This window comes from Cheilinus undulatus, linkage group 19, assembly GCF_018320785.1.
Source record: "Cheilinus undulatus linkage group 19, ASM1832078v1, whole genome shotgun sequence".
Classification (NCBI taxonomy): domain Eukaryota; kingdom Metazoa; phylum Chordata; class Actinopteri; order Labriformes; family Labridae; genus Cheilinus; species Cheilinus undulatus.
In genome coordinates, this window is record NC_054883.1 from 24,226,456 (window position 1) to 24,248,291 (window position 21,836).

Sequence of the window (21,836 nt, forward strand, 5' to 3'; positions counted from 1 at the left end):
CACACCATTTGTTGGTTTAAAGTGTATTTTATTGATCTGAAAGAAAGAAAAGAGGTTTGCAAAAGGCTACAAAATCTCCAGGGTTCAGGAGAAGATGTGATTACAGGTCATGGATGTGAGGAGAAAAAGTGAGATAAATACAACTATTAGAGCAAGATTGCACAGGCTGGATAGAAGCTGTGTGAGGATGAGAAGTGCTGTGGTAAAGCTTACATTTACAGGTGCATCTCAGAAAGGTAGAGTAGCACGCAAAAGTTCTTTTTCCCTTTAAATCTATCTCAAAATATTACAACATTGTGAAAAAGTCCAAAGCTTGCAAAGCTTTTCTGAGCCTTAATTCTCTGACTCTGGTTCAGTTCACACAACCACAATCATGGGGAAGACTGCTGATGTAACAAATGTGCAGAAGAGAATCTATGACACCCTTCTGACCTGAACCCCATACAGAATCTCTGGGGACTCAACAATTCAGATGAACTGAAGGCTGCTATCAGAGCAACCTGGGCTTTATAACACCCCAGCAAGACCACAGGCTGATGGCTCCACACCATGCTGCACAGATCAAGTCATGAGTCAAGGGGACCGCCTGCAGAGCTCAGAGACAGGATTGTTGACAGTCACAGAAGGTTCCCAAGAGTACAGTGGCCTCAAATTCTCAAATGGAAGAAGTTTGGCACAACCAGGAGTCTTCCAAGAGCTGGTCACCCAGCCAAACTGAGCAATTGAGGGGAGAAGCATCTTAGCAAGAGAGAAGACCAAGAACCTGATGGTCACTCTAAGTTTTTCAGAGATCCTATGTGGAGATGGGGCAAGGTTCCAGAAGGACAACTATCACTGCAGCCCTCCACTGATCTGGGCTTTCTGGAGGAGTGGATAGATGGAAGACTCCTCAGAGCAAAACACATGAAAGTTTGCTTGGAGTTTGCAAAAAAAGCACCTAAAGTACTAAAACTGTGAGAAACAAGATTCTCTGGTCTGATGAAACCAAGATTGAACTGTTTGACCTCAGTCCTAAACGTTATGCCTGGAGGAAACCAGGCACCTGCCCAATGCCAAGCATGGTGGCGGCAGCATCATGCTGTGTGGGTGTTTCTCAGCAGCAGGGACTGGGGGACTGGTCAGGGTTGAAGGAAAGCTGAATGCAGCACAAAAAAAACCCTCCATATAAAAGTCAAGATGACTAGAAATTACAACTATTTTCTCTGGTTTGCATTTTTGCAGCGTGGACATCAATCATTTTCTATTTCCAAATATTTGTTATACAAAGGATGAGTAATGGCATATTAAATCATAATTCATTTCTGAATATGTCAAGCTGTGTTGTGTTCCAAGAGCAGTTTTTGTTGACTCTCAAACCCAACCGACTGAGTCATGGTGGGAATTTTGAAACTAAATTCACTAGAACTATCCACTAAAATGCAGTCTCTATTTCCAGTGAGAAAAACCAAAAGGTCAATCTCAGTCAAACAGTAAGGAGGGGGTTTCTCTGTATGTGGAGCAACAGCAGGACTCTTTAAAGAGAAAACATTGCGATAGCACTCGATGACCTGGCAGTCCAGAGTCAGCACTCCTTTGCAGTTTTTGTTGCTTTGTGAACGCAGCCTGTTTACATCTCCGTCCAGTCAGCGGCGTGATCTAAACATAAAGATCCCACAACTCATAACAGCACGGCGTTTATTCAGCCAATTCACTGTGTATTGTTCCTGAGCAATTACACGACCATCCTGTGTAGGACACAATGGAAAGAACACAAACAGAAACCTGATCTGGCTCTGAGTGGTTCACTGTCCATTCAGCCTCACAGGAACTCAGAGAGGGGGTATATGTGTGCAGAAATAGCATTTTCAGCTCCACATATTTCTTTCCAGAAAATTGCCCCTGGTTTTCCCTTCTATAAGAAAGAAAAGGAATGCAGGACTATCTTCTCCTCCAGCTTTACGTTGCTAAAGCTTCAGGTTTATGGCCGCTCAGAGGGAAATGTGTGCATATCAGACGCCACACTGCTGGATTATTGATAACTGGGAAATATTTATGATGCTCCTGGGCTGTAATGGGTCAGCTTTATTTACCAAGTGATAAGAATTTATTGCTTTTATTGCAGGGAACTAAAGCAATTAGCAGATGTAGCGCAAACAACCTGCCAGTCCCTCCCTGTTCCTGTGAATGTACCTGTGTCATTAGAAGTCCACAGCTCACCTGCCAAAAACCATCTGTCATATCACATGATTCAAGCTGACTTCAACCTCTCACCTAACACAAAATCAAGTTTAAAAGACCTAAGTGTGACACCCTTTAACTTTTAAAATTTTACCCACTGATCATCAGATTTTGAAAAGACAGGCTATCTTACAGGGTCATTTATTTAGACCTAATACAAGTTTAACAATATTTATTTAATGAATTTTAAAGAAAGAGAAATTTGCTATGTCTTTGCTGATTAGACTATCGTGATACATACCCCCTATGGCAGGGGTGTCAAACCTAATCACAGCCAGATTCTGAATTATGGTCTAACCTGAAAGCTTGATAGGGTCAACATTTAAATGTCAACTTCATTTTTACCAGTAATAAATTAAGGAGGAAAAAACTTAGCACTGATGATAAATGATTTTGGGATTCAAAAAGGCAAAATAATAAGTTTAAAGGCTATAAATCTGAGATAAAAGTCAAACTTATTAATTGAAAGGGTCCAAACCCAGAATTAAAAGTCAAAAGTAATGTTTTCAAAAGGCAAGTTTATGAGATAGAAAGTTGAAATCATGAGTTTTAAAAGTAAAATATGAGTAAAAATTTAGAATTATGGATCTAAAAGGTCAAAGTATAAGATAAAAAGTCCAAATTATGACCTGAAAAGGTCAAAATATTAAATAGAAAGTCAAAATCATAAGTTTAAATCATAACTTTGAAATGCAAAATTGAAAATATCAAATGAAAACACAAATAAATTTATTTTTCAACATTCCTGACTGTATCTACATTTTTTTACTCTTTACCTTTTAAATTTTTTATGACTTAATAAGGATATTTTACATCATCATCATCATCATCGGATAAGTTTACATTTTTATATTGGAGGAAATCTGTAGACCTCATAATAGTGGGCCAGTTATAATAAGAATATGATATGATCTTGTAGGTCTGGGATAACTGTACCAAGGGCCAGATTTGGCCCCCGGGCCTTGAGTTGATACCCTTGCCCTATTGAGTCTTGACCTGGTGGTGGTGATGATGAGGGATGCAGGATCAGATGAGGAGCAGACTTCTTAGAAGCTGGACCAGGACACCAATGAGGTGGCTTGGAGGAGGAGACTGAGGTATGCAGGATGAGAGGAGCAGAAGACCTGTGAGGATCTGGACAGGTTGTTGATGAACTAAAAGGAAGTGGCTGGGGTGGGGAAGGGTTTCAGTGCCCACACTGAAAGGGATAATGAAAGGTTTAAAATATGACAGGAGCATGACGATTGGTCAAATGAGGTTGTGGCAGAATTTGATTAGCTTAGTTCTTAAGAAAGTGAATGCCCATAATCAGCTGACCACCAGAGCAGGAGGAGAGAAGGAATGTAAGAAGGGAGAGACATGACCAAGCGGTGACTAATGGTGACTTTCAAACCATCCTTAAATCAAAACATGTGATAGTGGTGTTTGTTTAAGGTGAAGTCAGGGATAATGACGTAATTCCAAAAAACTAGACTGAAACTACAGAGGAATAAACACAGAACTGATCAAACCAGGTCAATCCTGATCCACATTAACAAAAAAATATACTTGACTCATCAAGCCTTAATTAATACTAAAAAGATTAATTTTTTACCTGCTAATTCCACATTCTCCACACACACAGAGTGGTTTTGCAGAAGCAAATACTTCAATTGATTATCTTTCTATCAAAACTTAAGGCCGCCTTACACCTTTTCCTCTGAATTCAAAGTCCCAGACAGAATTCCGAAGTCAGAATAAAATTCTGAGGGTCTTGCTAAAGTTGCAGCTCCCTCTAGTTGTCTCAGTCGATAGGCGTAAGGTGGTCAGAAGACTTGATCTTAAGGTCTTTCTTCAGTCTTGGCGTTACAACAATGTCAAACATGTTTGATATTGTCCTAAGTCTTAAGTCTGGTCGTATGCAAACTGTGTTTTTGGTGACAAGACCATGATCCACAACCAATGGGAGCCAGTGTTCTGCATAAGCACATTAAATCACTTCATTTTTCAAAATACGAACATGAGCGTAGATCATTCTAGAGAAGATGAGTGTCAGCTCAGAACTCAAGAGATTGAAACACCTTTCTGCTCAGAGCTGCAGTCGCATCTCTGCACCTGTGTGTTTGTGTCTCTTGTCTGCCAATCATTCCAGACTGACATGACAGGTACGGTAAACCTCCATGGGGATTTTCAAAGTAAAAGCCCGATCAGTTTGTTTCTGTGGTGAGACTACTTGTGTTTTCATGTGGAACTCTTATTCTTAAGTGTTTCCGGGACAGTTCTTCGGTTATTGCAGTGACATGCAAAGTTGCATCTGTGTTTATTTTTCCTTTCGTTTCTACTCGATGTAAATGATTTAAAAGACTTGCCACCCTTTTTAGATGTCTTAAAAGTTTTAGCAGAGTCCTCTGGTGTAAGTGCCTTAGTTTTCCACTAAAGTCGTCTGCAGGCTGATGATCTTCTGAAAACCTCTGTGGCCTCAGTGCACAGTGATGTCCTCATGTCTGCTTGCCATTCTTTTTGCATTAAAAGCCGTGTCTGTAATACAAACTTAAGTGCCGCGCACATTACAATCTTATCTGAACAGATTTCTGCCATTAATACAACTTAGAAATCAAACTGAAACAGCAGCAACTTTGTACATGTCTTAAAGCCTTATTCAGATGTCTTTCTTAAGCATCCATATAAAACAGAACACTGAAAAAACCCAGTCAGAATAAATAAATTGGAAATATTGAAGAAATAGTCAGATGTAAACACAGCTAGTGTCTTCTTCAGCTCTGTTCAGTGAGAGCTCAGGACAACTCAGCTCCAAATTGCTCCTCCAGACCACGCTAATGCACCAAATATATTTTTAGGCCCTGTGGCTTTTTCAGAAAGCTCGTCCCTGACGTATAATGAGGCTGGGACAGAAAAACATTTAGATTTAGATCCACATGATACTCCATCACTGCAGACATCCACTGTCCTAACACTCAGGAAGCTTTCCCTCCACATTAGCCAAATTACTCCCTCAATTTTCTCATCAGGAGTCGACACGCTGCAGAGAAAGCAGCTTCCTATTTTCTTTGCAGTGTCATCATATAGCCACCGTCTCGTATAATCACGGATAATGATAACTGCTGTCTTCCGCTGAGCGAGCAAACCTCCCAGCTGCTCACACAAACACACATGCAGCATTTACGGGAGGAACAGACGTGACCAGGCGGCTTTAAAACAAAGACGGTGTAAATGTGTGAGCCAGTTATCAGCTCCAGTAGAGCTATGTGAGGCCTCCAGACAGGCCCGCATTGATGTGAAAGTGTTGCCCCCTCCTCAGTGACCCAGGAGCTAAAGGGGAAGGGGGGGGCAGGCGGGGCACGTTGCAGGCCCAGAGTGTGATGGTTATCTCTGGGGTAGAGTTACAGCGAGCAGAAAGGGGGCGTTGGAGGGTGGTGGGCACGGGGGAGTCGCCTCCTTGCTGTTGTGTGTTCACAGAAGGAGCCACTGTTTCTGCAAAGCCCCCTCCCCTTCAATCCCACCTCCTAACTCACCTCCCTGCCATGGCCGCAGTCGGCTCCAGGGAAAAGAAAAATCTGCACCAACTGCTGCCTCCAATCCAGTCACCCAGCGCCACTTTTAACACACTCGACTACAGACAATGAGACTGAAATGTCACACGTCATTAAATCTGTTAAAAATAAGTTGGATTTTTTCAAGTGTAGATTTGCTTTTAAGGTGCACTGGGCAGGGCAACTTAACAGTGGAAAACAAGGGCGTACGTGTGACAAAGAAATGCTCAGTCATCCCCAGTCTTAGGGTCCAGGTCAGACTCAACCCTCTGAGCCCTAAGCTTTTTTATAACCATTGAGTCAGGAACACTTTAGTCTTGAAACACACATGATTTGAAGCTTTAAATTCTTTTTATTAGCAGTTTATTTGTTCTTATTTATATTTGGCAGTTTGGCTGTCCTGGGATCCCTCTGCCCTTCCATGTGAAAAGCATCAACCAGGAACAGCACATGTTCCTGCTCTTCCTATGCTGATAAGGAAAGCACAAGGCAGGGAGAGAAGCAGCAGAAACTCCAGAGCAGAGCAGGCATCAACAACAACAGAATGGCATTCATAAAGTCAGAAGCAGAATAAAGGAGGAGCTGGGGTGGAGAAGGGTGGCAGGAGGGGAACAGTTAGATAAGGCAGCATGAGAGTGTTGAGCCTACAGTATGTTTAGGGCAAATAAGCTGGATGAATTGTGATACAAAATGAACAGCATTAGCTGCTTGCAGCAGAAATGATTGACAAATGGATTACAAAATGGATAAAAAGACAACTAGTGCGGGATTTAATGGTGCAGATTTAATAGTCCCCAGAAAGACTGTCATGCCTTTGTTATTTGTACTTGCCTTTTTGTCCCTAGAGAGTTACCGTAGCTGTTAGAAAGCAGTTGTTTCATATGGCTCACTGCACATATGTATGAGTTGAATAAAGTGGGAGTCACTTTTGGAGATGTTATACCTCTGCCGTTATTATTTTCTACCTCCGTAAGATTGGCACTTATTTTTTCCACCTAACGCACTGGTTTAAAAGAGTTCAGATCCACCAACAACTATTCTTCTTTATAGTTATGTTTGACCATGCAAAGCTCTGATTTATGAGAGCTGAGACCCCAGTTATCAGTAAACAGAGTCTGTTAGTGTGTGCTGTGTTGGTCATGTTATTGCACAATACACTATCAGAACTAAATCTGTCATTATTTGATATTATGTTTGGGCTCTCACATTTTCACAATTGGTTAAAATCTAAAAATAAATTTAATTTATGCAAGGCTTAAGAGAAATAGTTGTTAGCAGTTGTACCAGCTTTCTTGTGGAAGTTTAAATGTGTGTCTGTGCGTGACTCAGTTCCACATCAGCTCACAGACGGAGCCTGTTTGGACCTGTCCTGATGGCCACTAGTCAGCAGCTTCTTCCTTATCCTGAGAGCGACCTGTTATCTGCTGTCCCATCACAGCTCTGCTCAAAGGAGGCTGCTATCTGCTGGAAGAAGGGGGAGGAGAGGGCTAGGAGTAGGTTTCATCTTTAAACATCTAAAAAATGTGGACAAGAACTTCATACATGTTGATCAAACATAATCCTGAAGTGAGTTTATTTTCATTTTTAAAACAGAAACTCATAATAAATGTAATCTCAAGTAAGTTAACAAAAAGATCAGATCTAGACCATGCAAATCAATCTTACAAAGGTCCATTCTACGTTATGCCAGTTCTGAGAACGGGCCCGACCAATCAGCGTCATTTGAGGAGAACAAGGTGGTAGCTACAGCAGGGATTAGTTCTACTGGGGGCCAGTAGCAATGGCTGCCAGCAGTGTTACATTTAGCTGGGTTGTAGTTGTAGTATAGTTGCAGTTTTATCAGAACTGGTCCAGGCTTCTTTGTGCAATGCAAAGGCTCCCAACTGTATCTCATGATCATGTCATCATTCAGCCAGAGGGTCACAGAGGGATAGCACAAAACCACGGATGAAGAAAAGTAAACCTTTGAGGTGCAGTACCACAGAATATCACATGTTCTCTCTAGGAAACATAAACCCTTTCTCTTTCTAATGTACTCCACCATGGTAGAAACAAAAGAATCCCAGAACAGTATTTAAGTCAACAGCAAATCAGCTTCAAAAAAGCAAGATAATCTGTTGTTTACATACTATTCCAATGCAAACTTAACTTCTTGCGATGTTATGATCAGTTGTCTCCAGCTGCTTAGAGCTGCGCTCGGCTGTAGCATCATTACAAAAACACCAGAAACACATCACTTCAGAAATGCAACACTCCAAAAGAATGCACTGCTCCAGAAATGAATGGCTCCAGCTTCAGAAATGCATCACTCCAGAGAAACATTCCTCCAGAAATGCACCACTCCAGAAATGTGTTGCTTCAGAAATACATAGTTTCAGAAACCTATCTCTCTGGAAACACAATGCTTCAGGAACACATTGTTCCAGAAATGCATAGCTCTAGAAATGCATTCCCCCAGTAATGCATTGCTCCAGAAACACATGTACATTCAAAAAGTCAAATTAATCTGTTGTTCATTTTCTATTTCAGCGTAAAATCATGGTTCTCTCATGATCTTGTGACCTCCATCTCCAACTGCTTAGGGCTTTACTCTGATGTGCTTCGCTCCAGAAACACATTCCTTCAGAAATGCATGGCTCCAGAAATGGATCACTCCAGAAAATCATAGCTTCTGGAATGCACAGATCCAGAAACATATCCAGTGGGTGACATAGGAGTAAACCAGTTTACACCCGGAACATTGGGCAAGTGTAGAATGTGGAATTTGAGAGTAAGGTGAACCATGGCTTTGGAAAAAAAATGCAACATACTTAATGATGTGCATCAGAGGGGATGAAGAAATGAGAAAAGAAACTAAGTGTGTGAATTCCAGCTGCGTTTGCTGTGCACTACAGTGCTGACTGCTATGGCAAGACACAACCTGCTACACCTACAAATATTAAGGATTTCTCTGACTTAGTAAACTGTTGGAAATATTTGAGGTCATGTTAGCACTCAGTTAGAAAAACAACAACAGGTTTAGTCATTTTGAACTAATTTGAACATTTTAGTGCAAAAAAGACATACATTTAATTGTTAGTTATATAGTTTAAGCAATGTACAGGTTGTTCTTATGCTTTTATTCACTCCTTTCAGTGTTCCCTTTTCACATTTTAGCTGAACTGGATCCCAGCCAAAACCAGACACACTGTTTGTACTTGGACTTGGACAAAATGAACCAAGGAATGAAAATGCATCATCATTATCCAACTTTAAAAGGCTAAAACGTTAAGATTTTCCTTTTAACCTAAGACTAAATAAGAAGCCACACACTATAGTTGATGTGATCCTCTCTCTCTCCCTCTCTCTCACACACACACATTGGCTGCGACCTGTAAGCCAGAACTCGTGACCAGCAGCCAGCGATCTAATGAAGCCCGCTCTGCCTGACTGGCCTGGAAGTGACTGGAGGTGACACTGAGGCCATCATCCCATTGACCCACATTCCTCTTTTATATAACAACATTTACTCTGATGACATTTACAGCAGCCTGTTAACACAAACACGCAACCCTGAGAAGCTCCTGAGCACTCCTGCTTCTGCACAGTGAAAATAAAAAGCCATTAATCACTGCAGTGGCTGAGTCTCATTAAGGAATAATGCAGTGCAGAGAATCAGCTTGAGTCTGTGCCAGATCCCTGTCTTATTAAGAGGGAAATATGGGGAAATATTTGTCATATCCAGACAGTGACTCAGGAAGGAGACTGAGGAGACCAGAATATGTTTTGGCAAGGATGCAGGCGGTGTGTATAAATCTAATCCGTCCGTGTGTGGAGCCAATGGTTAACCAGCTTGTTGTTCAGAGACTCCCTGCAGATAGAGCAGGCAGCAGGAAGCTGATTAGATACACTGAGAGTAAATACACAACCAGGACAGCGCTCTGCGGCACCGAGCTGCAATTAGACTCAATTATCATTTTAAAAACACAAGAAGGAATGTGCCTGCCATGTCTATTACCACTTATCTGTATTCAGTGCTATCGGCGTGATTACTAAAAGGCTGGGCTGACATTTTTCATGTCAATGTTCAAGGTTAAAGAGTTGTTTTAACAATGTTTTGATCTGATAGAAATGCTTTTATAATCAGATATGTGCACTACATACTTGGTTTTATTATCAGATAACAGGGTTTATATTCAATCATGTGGTATTTTTACAGCAGGATGTTTTATAAAGAGGTGTTTAAAGTTTCTACATGGAGCAGGGAGCCGCTACTGGTGTAATCAAAAGGTAAAGGCTACAAGGTATTTGTGTTAGTATTGGGAAACCATTTCTGAGGGTCACTGCAGCCTGGAATACTTGCACAAAATTTCTGAAAATTACCCAGCATTCTCAAGGTGCAATGCATGGGTCAGTTCATATGACAAATGAGTTTCTCATCCAGACTTCATTCAGTTTGGGTGAGTTGTGATATGTGAGATGTTTCACAGCCAAACTCCAAGTTTCACATATTATGTGAGATTGATAATGTGAGGATCTGTAACTGCCATCAGTAGTCATTTAGTTTCAGAAAGTCCTCTGTTGATTGTGCTTAACAGTATAAAAACCCTCGACTCTGTATGGGTTGGTTGACTTGGTGATCCTACACAAGCATGAATGTCATTCATCTTTCTATAGCTGACCCCTCGTTTTTAACTCTTCCAGAAGTTGAACCCTTCCTCAAAGTGCACTCCTATCCTTTGGGAGCTGACCTGTCCCTGCAGCCAGTCTTGTTAGGATCCCTATTTTCACCCCCTCTGGCAGTCTGTTAAGAGCGTCCCCCAGTCTCCATCTTCAGGGGCCTCCGGTCCCCCTGGTTTGACCTGGCCTGCCACTTTTCTGCCTCATCTCCGTTCCTATCACTCTCCTCCCTGACCTCTCTGTCAGCCGGGTCCACAGGTCAGCAGTCACTGGGATAATAGCTCCTGACTCTGCAGGAAGCCAAAAAAAAAAAGGAGGACAGAAGAAAAGAGCTCTGTTGCTGCATGCATGAGTGTGATGATCGTGTTAAGATACTTCTATGAGAGACATGCTAACATAATTTCAATAGAATACAAAACGCTTTGCCTCGTTGCCAGTTGGCATCCACTCTAAACTTGGATTAATGAGTTAAAATTTCAGGGGGCCCAGGTAGGTCCTGGTTACCACTCTTACTGACACAATGCCTCTCCTCTCTGTGCAAGACAGCGACAGCCCATCTCTACATTCCGATAAAGAAAAGGTGTTAGTCTATGGAGATGGTTAGATGATTAGATTAGAGTCATATGGTGTTAACTGGACCTGAAGATTGACCTTGATCTGGGCATAAATGCATAAAGGCATAATGAAGAAGGTTTCTGCCACACAATTTAATCGGATGAAGAGAACAGCTGCTAAAATACCATCACAAAGCAGCAAACAGGTATTTGAAGCTGCTGGTGCCTCTGGAGTCCCACCAACCTCAAGGTATGGGATCCTCCAGAGGCTTGCAGTCATCCATAAACCTACTATTCTACCATCCCTAACCAAAGCCCGCAAGCAGAAACGGTTGCAGTGGGCCCAGAAATACATGAAGACTCATTTTCAAACAGTCTTGTTTACTAATGAGTGCTGTGCAACCCTGGATGGTCCAGATGGAGGAGTAGTGGATGGTTGGTGGATGGCCACCATGTCCCAACAAGGCTGGGATGTCAACAAGGAGGGGGCAGAGTCATGTTATGGGCCGGAATCATGAGGAGAGAGCTGGTAGGCCCCTTAGGGTCCCTAAAGATGTGAAAATGACCTCTGCAAAGTATATAGAGTTTCTGACTGACCACTTTCTTCCATGGTACAAAAAGAAGAACCATGCCGTCCAAAGCAAAATTTTCTTCATGCATGACAATGCACCATGTCATGCTGCAAAGAATACCTCTGTGTCATTGGCTGCTATGGGCATAAAAGGAGGGAAACTCATGGTGCGGCCCCCATCCTCCCCTGACCTCAACCCTATTGAGAACCTCTGGAGCAACCTCAAGCTAAAGATCTATGAGGGTGGGAGGCAGTTCACATAAAAACAGCAGCTCTGGGAGGATATTCTGACATCCTGCAAAGAAATTCAAGCAGAAACTCTCAAAAAATTCACAAGTTCAGTGGATGCAAGAACTGTGAAGGTGATATCAAAGGAGGGCTCCTATGTTAATATGGAACTTGGCCTGTTAAGATGTTTTTGATTTCCGTAAATATGACCTCCCAATGCTGCAAATTCAACAAATGACCATTTTCAGTTCTGTACAACCTATAAAATGTTTTGAAACTCTGTTGTGCATTATAATTTGGAACAGTGCATTTTGATTTTTTTATTTTTGAAAAAGTTAGTTATCATTGGGAGGTTTGTTCAATAAAATGTAAATTATGCTCTAACAGGTGATGACTTGAAAATTATTCTGACTGTCATTTGCATCAATTATTTCGGAAAATCAGAGAAAAATATCATTTGCACAATAATTTGGAACACGGTATAATACAGAAGGGAAAAAACAAGATTCAAACCTGCTGTCATGGCCATCAAAAGGAAATTTGTCATTAATGGTTTTTACAGACACCTGTTTTTTGTTCTGTATGAATTCAAAGCTGGTTGAGTTTAATTAGGCAAAGATTTCAGACCTACAAAGTGCAAAAATGTACATATATAAGGTAATGAGTATTAGCTAATGATTTCAGGCATGTAAAGACCAAGAAATAGTGCTTAACTGCTGCTCTGGGTCTGGAGGAGGCTTCTTTTTGTTGAAAATGAAAAGTGGTGTTTTGGATTATCCTGAGCTTCCCCTGCTGCCTCTCCTGTTTGTATGTGCATTAGTACTTTCTGTGTGGCTTACTTGGTGGCATTAGATCCACTGTGAATGTGTTCCCCAGATGTCCTTGAGTGTGGTGAACTCCGCAAAGTGAGGGAGTGCAAACAGGAAGTGGAAATCATCATGCAGGTCTGGGGAGACATCCTCCCATTCCTCAGACAGGGGCTCAGCTAATTGGATTGGCGGGGTTGAAGGCTTTTAGCACACAGAGAGGCTGAAGACCTCCCCGATAACACCAGCAGACCCTCCAGCGTCATTACTGAGATATGTCAACCAGCCGCAGTGCCACTGAAACACTTTCACAATCATAGCTGTCTGACAGCGCGGCAGCGTCGATTATTTTCATGTTTGTTTTAACTGGCTCCGACTCCTCTCAGACTCTTTCCATGTAGCTATTCTCTTTTTCCTCTTGGTATTTTGTGAGCCGTCCAGTGCTCCTAAATTAGACGCTCCAGCCTGGTTTTACTGCGGCCTATCATCTCTTCTTGGCATTGTCTCAGACGTCAGGCCTCGTAGCGCCTGGGATGAGGAAGATTCTCTCCTCCTCCTACCTCAGTTTCATCATTCTTTTGGTTCAGAAGCCACAGCAGCTGTTTCAGTCAACTCTGCTCGAAGTGGACTTCCAGGATATGGTCTCCCCACCAAGAGATCTTTTTTCATTACATGACATATCATAGCTAACCCTCCCTTTGGTATTGTTCCCACTTGTGATACCTCCATCTGTCACGTTTTGGACCAGAGTGCTAATTGGAGGAGGTAGTAAATAATAAGTTAGGATAGGAAGCTTTCACTGTCATAAACATCAACAATAGGAAAACAACAGTTTAGGCCCATGATTTATCTTTAGGCTGCATGGTTAAGGCCACAGGAGAATCCAGTATGCATGAACTTGAGATAATAAGCACAGTGGAAGATATGAGACAGAGAGAGAGCTGGGAAAGGTGGAGGAGACAGGAGTTTAAGGATGAAGAGGAGGAGTCAGGAGAAGAAGGAGCATGTCAATCAGCAGAGCGACACCTTCCTGAAGAGGCATTATCTCCAGACTCCCAAAACTAGAAGAGGAAAGCATGTTTGCATGCATGCTCGTTGCTAAATGATCCAACTATTGGCTACATGTACTAGTCATTCCTCTTGATTTATTCTAGTGTGTTTGAGTACAACAGTTGAGACTTCAACTTTCCATGGACAATGTATTGGATCAAACTGTACCATAATCAATCATATTATGATATATAATGTATGACATAACCTAAACATACTGTATTGTATCCTTTGACATAGGAATTCAGACATTTACTCAGTACTTAGTTGAAGCACATTTGGTAGCAATTACAGCCTTGGGTCTTTTTGAATATGATGCATCAAGCTTTGCATACAAAGATTGGGGGATTTTCTGCCATTCTGCTTTTAAAGTCCTCTCAAGCTCAGTCAGGTTGGATGGGGACCATCAGTGGAGCAGTCTCTCCAGAGATGTTCGATAGGGTTTAAGTCAGGTCTCTGGCTGGGCCCCTCTAGGACATCCACAGAGTTGTCCCTAAGCCAACCTTCGGCCCAGTCTGAGGTCCTGGGCAGGTTTTCACTGAAGATATCTCGGCCCAATTCAGCTTTCCCTCAACCCTGGCTAGTCTCCCAGTCCCTGTTGCTGGGAAGCACCCCCACAGCTTGATGCTGCCACCACCATGCTTCACTGTTGGGATGGTAATGAGCAGGTTTCTTACGTTCTGAGAGTCAGGTGTTTTTATTTATTTATTTATTTATTTATTTGCAAACTCCAAGTGGGCCTTCATGTGTTTTGCACTGAGGCTTCCATCTTGGCACTCTGCAGTGATGGCTGCTCTTTTCAATCTTCGTCCCATCAGCACTCAGGATCTCTGGAGTTCAGTTAGGCTGACTATTTTTTCTTGTCCTTTCTCTCCTGATTGCTCAGTTTGGCCAGGGTACCAGCTCTTGGGAGAGCCCTGGTTGTGCCAAACTTCTTCCATTTTAGAATTCTGGAGGCCGCTGTCCTTCCCCAGATCTGTGCCTGTCAACAATCCTGTCTCTGAGCTCTGCAGTTCCTTTGACCTCATGGCTTGTTTTTTGCTCTAATATCATTGTCAGCTGTTAGGCCTTCTATAGAGAGGTGGGTTCCTTTCCAAATCATGTCCAATCAATTTAATTTACCACAGGTGGACTCCAGTCGAGGTGTAGAAACATCTCAGCAAAGATCAGAGAAATGGAGGAACCTGAGCTAAATTAACAAATTAAATCAAACTTTAGCAATATGCACAAAGTCACCAAGTTTTACTTTCATCTAAATCATAAAACATTTACTTCAAACTCAACTCCAGTCTTAATATTGAGGACCTTTTCATCCTGCACTATGGATTCATTTCTTTAAATTAAATACTTGGATGTACACCCAGCTATAACACTTGAAAACTGGAATCATAACCAGTTCCATATTTTGCTCCACAGTCCCCAGGTCGTCACTTTCCAGTAGGTATGGAAAAACCAAGGCACCACTTTAACCATTGCATCATCATCGTCTGTCAGGGTTCATGAGCTCAGTGTCGTTTACACATCGTCTATAAGAAAACTCTCCTGACATTTTTATAATAATGAGCGTTTCAGATTTTTTAAATTCATTCATTTAGATGTCAGAACTGGCACTATGACTCCTACCATGTTTTCTTAATGCATTCATACACGAATGGATAAAAAATGTGTCTCTTATTTTAAGTGCCTGCTGGAGGAAACTTGGCTGTCGCTCCGCTCTAAGTCAGGGAGTGACGGGGGGTGGAGACCAAGCGGGACAGTCCTGGTGGACAGCTGGCAGTGCCATGCTCAATCCTTCCCTTCCACGTTGTCTCTTTTCTGTCACTTGGCAAAGCAAGAGCAGGAAATCCCCTGGACCGTACGGGACAGGACCAAAGTGTAGCTTTAATGAGCGCTTTAACTTGGACAGTACGGCCCTTTTCCTGTTTACTGACAGGCCAAAGGAAAGCTAACAGTAAACACTCTTCTCCTTCAGCCCTCTTCCTCCCTCTTGTCTAGCCCTCCTTGCCTTGGGGCTGTTGTGGCCTCTCCCAGGATGTCCTGGTTTGTACCAGGACAGGACTGTTGTCAGCAAAACCCTATCCCAACCCAGACATCTCAGCATCTCAGTGATGAAGAAGAGGAAATATACGTCTGAGGTTAAGGCACAAATACTAGAATGGGTTAAATAGATTCAACTGCATTATAAGGAAAGTTTGTCACTCACAGGCTCTGATTGTTACCCAAAGTGTCTGAAACTTTACAGGAAAGACCTCCAAAGATAGTGAGTGAGGTCGACTTTGAGAAATTGTCCAGCCAAACATGCTTACATTCAGGCCTAGAGTGGCTCTCCGAAACTTTGTGAACTAATGTCATTTAGACCCTGATTTACCAGGATCAAAGAGCCCTGCTTGGCTTAAAACACCAGCTATCTCTTTATTCCTGCCCTCCTCTAGCGCTCTGATTTCAGACACGATAAACATCCTAAGTCTTATGACAGTCAGAGACTTAAAAAAGAAGCAAACATCTCTGTAGTCATGCAGAAAGCATACTTTCATCGATTTATTTTTAGCAGGTCCAACCAACTCCTCCCACCTCCTCTATCCTAACCCCAAGAATCCCAAATCACCCAGAATAAAAATAATTGGTGGTCTCGTCTCCAGTTCGGACTGGAATGAAGTCTGTATGGAAGAGCCGCGGCTGCTGGCAGGCTTCCTTTGCTCCGGTCTTATCCTGAGGAAGAGGAGATTTGGCCTCGGAGCGGGTAAACATGCTGCGGTTTTAACCTCTGTCACCCAACATCCCTGACACGGCTCTATCGCAGCACAGCAGGCAGATGCATTAAAAGCCACAGGGTGAGCACAGAGGAACAAGGCATCCTCCATGACCCAAGATGGCTGACGGCAGCTGACGTGTCAGACAACTTTTTAATTCCTGTGAAACTGGACGGGGTCAATAACTCATACTAGGACCTCCATTTGATCTTACCTTTATTCAACAAGATGTATTTCAATGAAGATCCAGAAATCTCTTTTATAAGGGGGTCCTGGTCAAGACAGCAGAACAGAAAGTTCATTTCATACAGCAAACATCAGATGATAATAAACAAAGACTACATCAGGCTGCATGGTGGCACAGGGGTTAGCACTGTTTCCTCACAGCAAGAAGGTTCCTAGTCCGCTTCCTTTTCAGGGCCTTTCTGTGTGAATTTTGCATGTTCACCCTGTGCATGTGTTGGTTCTCTCTGGGTACTCCGGCTTCCTCCCACCACTAAAGAAATGCTCATTAGGTTAATTGGTGACTCTAAATTGGCCGTAAGTGTGAAGGCTCCAGCCCCCCAGTGACCCCCAACAGAATAAGTGAAAAAAAAAAAATGCTTACATCTGTGAAATTATCCTTAAAACTGATTATAAAATCACATGAAAGCTACTAACGGTTTTGGCCTCAGTAACGAGCATAAACAGCTGATATTACTAACCTGATCCAAAGCTTTAGTAACTGTAATATGCTCATGATGGCAGAACTTCCTCCTTAATCACTCGGTGCATTCAGGGTTCATTTTAGGTGGCAAACCCTGTTAGAAAAGCGGTATTGTTCAGGGAGTCAGAACCCAAGCTGGATTTTGGAGCAGATAATTCTCCAATGTGACTGACTTTGTTTGCGTCAGAGTCACATTTGGCCTCAGATTCAAATCTGATCCCTGAGCAGGAGATCCGCTGTAAGCTCTGCTGTTCTTTCTGCACATGCAGTTTAGAATTTGGTTATTTTGCAGAAAATTTCATGCATTTTCATCGCACTATCTGAAACATGAAGGCTTTGCTGAGAAAGGAGCTTTATGAACCATATGCTATAACAAGGCATTGAACAAATCTGAGCTTGTTAATGAGCACAGAAAATCTGCTCCGTCAGACTTTAATAAAGGGGTTTAGAAAAGGGCAAGACTTTTGAGGATGGAGGGGGGGAGATCTCTCCCTAAGCTTCGTCACACAAGCCTGAAAAAGAAAAACAATATCACTCTTTTCTGCATGTTTTTGAAAATGAAAACATACATGTGAGCATGCCATAGACTAGACAAAGCCTGTGTGATGTCAGTCGTTTGATTACAGTCAAACTCAAACAACTTTTGAAGCAACCTCCATACTGACATCGCTGTCTTAACCGAACTTTGGATCAACTTAATGGCAGACAAGACCCTGCCCACTGAGCTGGACTTGCTGTCAGCTAAGCTATCACTAAAGCTAGCCTTCTGGTTGATGGATAAGTAACATCTGCCTGTCAAGCTATTTGCTGATCAAATGAGATGCACCAATCAGTGCGCAGAGAGGTTTTTCCTAAATATAATCAAAAGAAACACCTCCTGTACAGTGACAGGACACAAAGACATTAGCTAATAAGACATGTTTCATTTTTGAACCAGGTGGTAAACCAGTTTATTCCTAGTGTAAAAAACTTTTTTTTAAACATGGGTCATGTAAGTGACTTCTGGTGTTTCTGCAGGCGGCCTCAAGTGGACACTCGCGGTATTGCACTTTTCTGCATTGGCTTCATTTAACAGGACTGGAGGTTGCTGCTTGGAGCATAAATGAATCCAACATATGAATAAAATAACTGATCAGCATATGTAGTGTAATCAAAAATCGCCTGTCAGCTAGCCATCTTCCTTCATCACTTATGTGCAGCACAGATTGAAACAGAGATTCACTTATGTTGTTCAGTTCAAACATTTTAGATGTGTTTGGTAGGTCAGCTATAAAAAGACATCCCTGCTTGGACTGCAAAGTATGTTTTGTTTTACTGCGACCCCTAATGCAAAATCAATGTGCATCATGTGCAAAGAGTGCATTATGATAAAATATAACATTTAGAGGCATCCATTTGAAAAACACCTGACTTTTGAGAGGGATCATAGGAGAGGGATGCCAATGTCTTTCTGCAGCTTAGGAACAGAGACGTCCAACCCCGGTCTGGCAGCCTCCCATCGTGTGTTATTGATCTGGGCAGAGAAGCTGAGAAAAGCATCATTGGAGAGTCTTGGACTGGAGTTGGAATGATGATGTGAAGGCTATACCTAAACTCATGTGCCTAATCCCAAATATACAGTAGTTTTTCACTGATAAAACCATTAGCTGGGAGTGGTGGTGTTTGTAGAAGTTATTAAAGCATAAGAGCTTGAAAAACTCTGATGACAAGGCTGGTATACATGAAGAAATTTAAGGACTGAATTCAACAGAACCCCTGTGAAGTTTCACCCAAACCTCGCATCACCATGTCACTCTGCAGGCTGCACCTCATCCCTGTGTGCATGTGTGTATATGTGCTTCAGAGCATGTACAGTATGCTCTTAAGTACTTCAGCACTGACTTGTATGAACTTGTGCATGCATATATCTATGTTTAAAGCATGCATGTGAGTTTGCATGTGCCTGTTTGCTGCTTGAATGTGTGTCAGTTTCAGCGGCAGCCAGGCACCGGAGGAAAACAATGGATTTTCCCTCAAGGAGGTAAAACAACAGTGGATTTATATTTCCTCCCTCCCTCCCCCCTCCAACATATTACTTTCATTGGACTGGAACACTCTCTCACTGTGAAAAGTTTCTGGCAAAAGCCTCTCGTCTCCCTCTGTGCAGAATGTAGCAAAACTTGGATGCCTCTCTCGGCACTGACGCAGCCACACACATCGCCTAAGGGAGCCGACCCCTCGCCGCGCTGCGCTCTCTTCCCCCGCTGATGTTAAAGAACTGATGACTAAACAGCAGTAAGCCTTCTTAAAGTATTAACTACCTGTGGCTGCTGTTGTTTCCATCGTTTGGCTGACATTTATTTGGTGTAAAAAGAAAGTTTATGGGCTTACGCAAGGCAGAGCATGAAAGCTGCAGCTAGGAGAAAAATGGAATAAATCAGTTTGTAATATAAATGTTGGCAACCACAGGCTTTCACAAAGTATTAATGCTGGTGTTAAATCTAAAGTTTAAAACAGTGCATGTGTAAATGCAGTCAAGACAGTCACAGGAACATCTCATGTAAAACAAATATTTGGCAGAAAGTGCTACTTTTATGATTTTACATTTAGAGAAATACACTGCAGAAGATTAGGTGTTACTGCTGCTAACTTAGTAATCACGTTACTGTTATGGTAAAATCAGTTGGTTTCTGGCGTACTGTAAATCCTCCAACTATGTGTAAAACAGAAGCATGGAAAAACACAAATCAAAAGTCCCTTTAAATGTGGTATCTCCTCCAATTTCCACATACAGTGACTGTGCCATGATCCGCCAGCGAATCCTACTGTGGGGCAAATCTCTCTCAGGTAGTTCCATACTGTAAATAAAACTTTAAAGGCCACATATTATACAAAATACACTTTTCAGGGTTTTCTAGCAAAAATATGTTCCCCTGGCCTGTCCACAATTCCCTCAAGAATCAGAAAAATCTATTCCCCTCTGAAACAAGCCATTCTCAGATTTCCCCTCATGATGTCATGGGGAGTTAGCACCGGCCCCAGGTTCGGGTGGCCCAACCGACTTGGAAGAAAGTTCTGCCCTCCTCTGATCAGGAGAGCAACATGCATTTCCTGAGAGGGACAGAGTCAGACAGCTCATTAACATTTAAAGCCACAGAAACAGCTCATTCTGAGCAGGGCTGAAACAGGAGTTTTTTAGACTTTCAAAAATCCAATACTGGTGGTTTTTCAGCAACAAACTTCACAGGCATGTTTTGGGGACCTCTGAGACCAATATAAACTTGTCATAAAGGGGTATGTGATCTCTAAAGTGGTCTCCATGTCTGTCAGAATAGAAGTGTTCACATCATCAGACAAATTTTATATCTGCACTGACAGATGGTTGCTCTGGAAATATTGATATTGGACAACAAATTAGAAATTCAATATTTAGTTTCCTATCATGTTTCACAGCCGTAGGACTAACTCGGCTGGTTTTGCCAAATTTGAAATCATAACCTTAGAAAAAATGTCAGTTTATGTGCTGTAGTGTTTGCCCAGGGTCAGTCTCACAGGTGCAGTCATGCATTAGTTACTGAGTTATTTTGGTGTTTACAGGCCTGACTATTTTTACAATGACCTCAAATTGACCTAAACCCACAGGGGCCCCCTGAGAAAGGAGCAGGTAGCAAACATTACACAAAAAAATCAGACATTTTCTCCAATGAGGCGATACCAGTAGATTAAATCCCCTGGGGACCAGATGAGCTCATCTCTGTGCAGAACCACCCTGTGTTAGTGATTGTGTCTGAAAGGCGAAGAGTCCAGTCAGACGGTGTGCATTAAGCAGTCGTTGGCCTGGTGAGGAAAAGCCCCTGGCAGCCAGGCTGTCTGGGGTTGAAGTTTCATTATCATCTGCTATCGAGTGTCTTCCATTGAGCTCGATGAATCACAGGATTACGGGGGAAACAGAGCATTGTTGTCTGAAGGCGTCAGTGCCTCTGATCCATGTCTCCTCCCCACCGCCCACCTCTGCCCCTCTCTGCCCGCCCTGGTCATAAACCCAGGCTGTGCCCCTTTCTCTCTTTTCCTTACTGTATCAGTCGTCTAACACACCTCTGCACCCTCTTTGTCTGCCCCCTCCTGGAATGACTGAACCGGCCTGATGGATCACGAGCTGCAGCGCCACATTGACACACACCGGACTGACCCCTGTGTCGATGACCAGGATTTAATTAAAGGAATAAATCAGCCAAAATGTTCAATCAGGATGAGAAATACCTGAGTCTCTGCAAGACTGGGCTCTAATATTTGAAACTACAGACCATGCACATATCAAGCATGCTGACAAAGAACCATAAAAAAAACATGCAAAGAGAGTGATTTTTGCATGTCCAGTGTCTTCTGATTCCTAGTTACAGGGTACACAATCCAGGCATACAGTCTGGTGCAGAGTACAGAGGTTGGATTTAGTCCCTTTTACATGGATGTGTTTTGGTAATATATTATTATCAAAACAATTAGGGTGTCAGCTCCTTTTAGAGCCAGGTGCACTTGCAACCTGGAGTGTCAGTATTTACACTGGGGGTTGAGGTCTTTATCCTTTAATAGACCAAACTACAGGCAGCTTATTTACCCTCTCTGTTCTTATTGTGCCACTGAAAGCACAGAATACACACAGATGCAATACAAATGCACTAGCACCATTAATAATGTAAAAAGTATGCAACTTTAGAGACTACAAGGGAAACTGCAGGCAATTTCCTTGAGTTACTCTGAGTTGTTCTTTTTTCTTTCTACTTTGTTG